Consider the following 5,081-nt stretch of genomic DNA (forward strand, 5'->3'; position numbering starts at 1 on the left):
GCATTATCACCGGACCAGGCTCAGGACTGCTGAATCAGTGGGTGAGACGTGTCTCCCTCCTCTTCCCTGACTTAGTTTGCTATTTATTCTACCTAAGTGATAAAATGTGTTTCCTGGCAACCAAGATGCTAGGTGCTGGCCAGCAGTAGTGGTGCAGTCTCAGAGTTCTTCCTATGCTGTCTCCTGCCTCGAAAGGTTTACATAATGTTAGAAAATCTGATCATATAAATATTTATTTTATGTAATTAGGGAGATCTTTCCACATATACCTTTGTTTCCTCCTTACCCTTTTTTCATCTGGGGACGCATCAGGAAACTCTAATTCTGTGACTATTTTGTAACCACCAATTTGTACTGCTTAATTCCCTAACCATTTTAACCCAGTCTCCATCCCCCAACCCCTCTGACAATTATTAGTCTGCTCTCTGGTCTGAGTCACTCTCCCATACTGTAGATACCATCTTTCTTGGGTGGAGCACACCCTCCCACATAGCATCTGTGGAGGAGAAAGCAATAGCCCCGCCCTCTGGGTTCCCTCTTGCCCCATCCTGTGGAGACTGGTACTGCTGGGGAGACAGCTGTCTGGGCCAGGGTATAGAGGACTGGGCAGAATCAGGGAGCGTTAGTAACTGAGTTGCATGGCTTTGGGGTGGCAGACATTCCCCCCACTTTCCAGTGAACCTGAATGGTACCACCCCCTCCTGGGAGATCAGTGAGCCCCACTCTCTGGCTCCCAATGGCCCCACCCTTCTGATTTCTGGTGGCTCCACCCTGCCGAGGTCAGGATAGAATCCGGGATAGACTGAGTTGTGTGGCTCTGGGGCAGTGGCCACTCATCCCACATTCCTGCAAACCTGACGGGCACCTCTCCCTCACAAGAGAACCAACTAACCCCTCCCAACTCCCAGTGGCCCTCCCTACTGAGATTGGGCTCCTTGCAGAATCTGGGACAAACTGAGTTGGGTAGCTCTAGGGTGGAGGCCATTTTTTCTCACATGCCCAACTGGAGCAGAACCCTCCCTTCACACGGCCAAATCTTGGTCTATTTAAGCATGATAAACAATGCTGGCCTCACCCTGATGACAGCCTGAGACCCTACCCCACCAAATAGATCTGTGTTCACCCCAAGGGTGGCAGCTAGACCTGCAGTGTTTGCTGAGTGGCCTTACACACAGCATGGACACTGAGTTTGAACCTGTATCAATCTGGTAAATAACACTTCCCCCTACCTGGTGACTCACTGAGAATCTCCCTGATGCAATGTGAGTACCACCAGAGGCAATTTCAGTGACTGAGCCTAACCGGCAGCTGGAAGGCAGGGGCAGATCTCAAGGTGCCCTGAAACTTTCGCTGACCTGCCCCCAGACCTGGTGCCTGTAAAAGTTGGCCTCAGTGCACAGCTTTTTCCAACCTGCACATACCCAGACTCAGCAGAGGCAGCCACAAACCGGGGGTCACTGTGTAGCTCCAAACAGGAGGCCCAGAGCCAGTCACAGGCAGCGTCTGATATTGGTCTGCCCCCAGAGTCCCTCCTAAAATGTCCCCGAGCCAGCACACACAGTGGCCAGCTTCAGACAGCATCAGAGAAGGAGCCAATTAGCTTCACAAATGGCATATCCCAAAGGAATCTCAGCAGGTACCAGACCCTGCTGAGGGGAACTCTGCTTCATGTGGTCAGCACTCACATAGTAGCTTGTACACCGTGGTCAGGGTTGATCCTCACAATCGGCCAGCCCAAGGGTTGACCCTACACATGAACAGACCAATAGCAGTCAAGACTCAAATACAGAACCGAATGCAGCATGGGGCAGAGCATGGTGGTGGTGTCAGGGGCCGAGAGTGTCCTGGTGAACCAATGGGAGGAGATGATGCCACTGTGGAAACAGCCAAGGAAGCAGAGGAGCCCTGCAAGGCTGATGTCACTCAGCTCTGCTGGGACATACTCTCCAAAATGACAACTTACCTGACGGGGGAACTGATGGCCACCAGCGAAGACTATAAGCTCTTGGAAAAGACAAATAAATGAACCAGCTGGAAGTATCTTGAAATGAAAGATTTTGCTATAAACATTAGTAGGAGCTTAAACAACTTAAACCAGAAGTGTGCTGAACCACAGCTTTGTCTGGATCACGTCAATGTTACTGAGGAGCAGGTAGCAGCTCTTGAGCAGGAAGCCTGCACACTGGATGCATGCCCCCAAAAACTGGAAGCCAAGTACAAGAAGGTGGATGAGCAATGAAAAGCTTACTCCTGTGGAACAAAGTCTTTTTTGATGTGGAAGAATGTTTTGTAAGACCTGAATCTGAGGCTGATGAATTGTCAAAACTCCTAAAAATGAAACCATGCTGGCCATCCCAGAAACACCCCACCAATGGAGCTAAACTGAAGAATTGTGGTTACTCCTGAATTCCCCTTGGGGCAGTCTCCCTCAGAAACTCACACTTCTAGCCTCTTACCTTTTACTTGAGTGTTTCATTATCCATTTAGGACACAGAGTCTTTCAAAGTTCAGGATAAGCCTGGGCTTTTCAGTCGCATCAAATGAGAGGGCTTATTTTCTCTACATTATTTTCTTAAGTGGCTGGATTTTGAGTTACTGAGCAAATAGTTTTTTTTTCTATTGATGTTAACATATGGCTAACAAGATTCTCAATTAAAAACAGAACAAAACAAAAGACTCAAATATGCCCTGGCTGGTGTGGCTCAATGGACTGAGTGCCGGCCTGCGAACCAAAGGGTCACCGGTTTGATTTCCAGTCAGGGTGCATACCTGGGTTGTGGGCCAGATCCCCAGTGGGGGACACACGAGAGGCAACCACACAGTGATGTTTCTCTCCCTCTCTTTCTCCCTCCCTTCCACTCTCTCTAAAAATAAATAAATCTTTAAAAAAAAAAAAGAAGTACGAATCGGTAGTCATGGAACAGCCATGGGATGTAAAGTACAACATGGGCAATAGTCAAATATATTGTAATAACTATGTGTGGTATCAGATGGGTGTGAAACTTACCAAGATGATAATTTAGTAAGTTATATAATATCTAATCACTGGGTTATACACCTGAAACTAATATAAATATTGTATGTCAACTGTAATTGAAAAATAAAAATTATTTAAAGTAAAAAATAATAATGAATAAAATACAATTAACTTATGAAAACAATGAAACTCCCTTTTTCTGGTGCAGGATGGTGCTATCCACGCTGCCCCCAATAGCCCAAGGATCAGAAGAGCTGTACTTGGTAAAAGGACCGCCATATTTTACAGAAAGCACAGTGTTTCCAAGGCATTTGGGAAAAACTACAATGTCTATATCTTTAGGGAGGATGGGACCTTGTTTGCCTGGGGTAATGGAGAAAACATAGCTATTGTCAACATCACTAACAGGGGACTTCCGTACTCCTTTGATCTCTCAAAGGCAGTTTGCCTTGAGTCATTATCAAAAACAACCCTGTCCTGGCAACGTGGCAGCCTTACACTACTTCTAAAGAGGACACAGCTGGGATTCCCAGCCTATAACCTTATGATGTAAATACAGGGTCATGTTTTGAGGTCTTTTTTTTTTTAAGATTTTCTTTCTTTCTAAAGAGAGGGGAATGGAGGGAGAGAAACATCCAAGTGTGGTTGCTCCTCGAGTACCCCCAACTAGGAACCTGGCCCACAACCCAGGCATGCACCCTGACCAGGAATTGAACTGGTGACCCTCTGTCTCGCAGGCTAGCACCCAATCCACTGAGCCACACCAGCCAGGGCTTGAGGTCTTTTATTCAGAAAAAAACAAAACAGAACAAAACACAAAATTGGTGTCCTGCCTGCTTAGCACATGAAGCTGTTTGTGCTTGAAATGTTGGCAATGAAGTTTACTTCTTTGAAAATGTCAGTTTCAATACAATTGCAAATAAATTGCATTTGCAAAAAATTAATAATTTTCTGTTATCACCCAGGCCCTGATCACACAAGGGGGCTTTCTACATTCCAGGAGCTAAGGGTGCACCTTTGTTAGATTATATCAGTGCCCCAACTTTGATGGAGCTCATGCAACTTAGCCAATAAGTTTCTTTAAGGCAGATAAGTGAAACACTATGGAATAAAAAACTACTACTGCCGTGTTGGTGATAGCTAGGCCAGAAGACAGGGCTACCTACTAGGGGGCACAAATTGCAGAATTGTTGGGTCAAAAGGCAGTTTTACCTTTAATTTTTTGAGGAAACTCCATACTATTTTGTACAGTGGCTGCACCAGTCTACAATCCTGCCAGCAGCACACAAGGGTTCCCTTTTTTCCACCTCCTTGCCAATACTTGTTGTTTGTTAATTTATTGATGGTAGCCATTCTGACAGGTGTGAGGTGATATCTTGCTGTGGTTTTAATTTGCATTTCTCTGATGACTAGTGACATTGAGCATTCTTTCATATGTCTGTTGGTCATCTGTATGTCCTCCTTGGAGAAGTGTCTGTTCAGATCCTTTTTTAATTGGATTGCTTGTTTTATTGATGTTGAGTTGGGTAATTCTTTATATATTTTGTATATTAGCTCCTTATCAGATGGATCATTGGCAAGTGTGTTCTCCCAGTTCAGTGGGCTGCCTTTTCATTTTGTTGGTTTCTTTTGCTGTGAAAATAACCATTGTTTTGAGCTCTGAATCTTATAGTTTGCTTGTCTCCATTTCAGTTAGTTCTTTTTCTGGAACTCTCTAGTGTTCTTTCATTTGGGACACGTTTCTTTGTCTCCCCATTTTACCTGTCTCCTTGTGTTTGTTTTTATGTAGAGTTCTTACATCTCCTGGTCTTTGCAAAATGACTTTATGTAGTAGGGGTCCTGTGGGGCCAATAGCATAGTCTTCCTGGTCACCTGAGCTGGGTGCTCCAGGTGTGTCCCTTGTGTGGGTGGTGTGTGTCTTCCTGTTGTAGTTGACCCTTGATTGCTGTTTGGAGGGATTGACTCTCAGGGTGATTGGTTGTAAAAACTGGCTGTTGTGCTGAGGCTGACCCTAAATAGCAGATTTGCTTTCGAGGGCCTCCAGTGCCTTCTGAGAGTGCCCTTTGCGTGTGTGATTTGTGGAGGTGGTTGGGTGGAGCTCTCG

At 45.6% G+C, this 5,081-nt stretch overlaps 1 pseudogene; it reads left to right on the forward strand.

The window, feature by feature from the left end:
- The first annotated feature begins 1,753 nt into the window (after positions 1-1,753).
- On the forward strand, positions 1,754-2,239 carry LOC123822922 (annotated as a pseudogene).
- The last annotated feature ends 2,842 nt before the right edge of the window (positions 2,240-5,081 follow it).

This window comes from Phyllostomus hastatus, unplaced genomic scaffold (genome assembly GCF_019186645.2).
Source record: "Phyllostomus hastatus isolate PE091 unplaced genomic scaffold, TTU_PhHast_1.1 phas_contig_468, whole genome shotgun sequence".
NCBI lineage: Eukaryota > Metazoa > Chordata > Mammalia > Chiroptera > Phyllostomidae > Phyllostomus > Phyllostomus hastatus.